At 37.9% G+C, this 572-nt stretch overlaps 1 non-coding gene across 1 annotated transcript; it reads right to left on the bottom strand.

Moving 5' to 3' along the window:
• Nucleotides 1–202: 202 nt before the first annotated feature.
• Nucleotides 203–275, bottom strand: TRNAV-CAC (transfer RNA valine (anticodon CAC)). Its single transcript has one exon. It is a non-coding gene; the product is annotated as a tRNA-Val (tRNA).
• Between the last annotated feature and the right edge of the window lie 297 nt (nucleotides 276–572).

Genomic DNA, 572 nt, shown 5'->3' with positions numbered 1-572 from the left:
CAGATAAATCTGGTGGCCAACTATTAGGCAATGCGCGTATCCCAACAGTTGGCCACCAGGTTTTGCATATATATTTAATGTGGAGGTGGCCAAGTACTGGGATACAGCAGCCTTCAAGTGGCCAACTATATACTGGGACGTTTACTCACCTACAAAACCTTTGTGCGAATAAATGTATCATTTCGAGGAAAAAAAAATTTAATGTTTCCGCCCGGGTTCGAACCGGGGACCTTGTGCGTGTGAAGCACACGTGATAACCACTACACTACGGAAACAGATGCCAGCTACGGCGCTACAAACTCTTCCACGGCTAAGGTATTGAAGAAATCGGAAATTCGACGTTACTCGATGGAAATACGACGTTTGTTTTAATCAATATTGTAAACAATAAAAATTACTTGATTTTACACTCTGTCTGACACTGTTTAACTTTATAACCATCATTTAGGTTTGATTCAGCCAATAATTTTCAGCCAAACTTCTGCAGTATATATTTTATACCGAGAAATAAAGATGATTGAACAATATATGAAATTAATTTGTACAATTATTATAATGCATGTGTACATTAC

Source organism: Copidosoma floridanum, unplaced genomic scaffold, assembly GCF_036245765.1.
Source record: "Copidosoma floridanum isolate Cflo_tuat_1 unplaced genomic scaffold, Cflo_Japanese_pri ptg000030l, whole genome shotgun sequence".
Classification (NCBI taxonomy): domain Eukaryota; kingdom Metazoa; phylum Arthropoda; class Insecta; order Hymenoptera; family Encyrtidae; genus Copidosoma; species Copidosoma floridanum.
The sequence above is the reverse complement of the archived record's forward strand: the minus strand, read 5'-3'. Positions and strand labels throughout refer to the sequence as shown.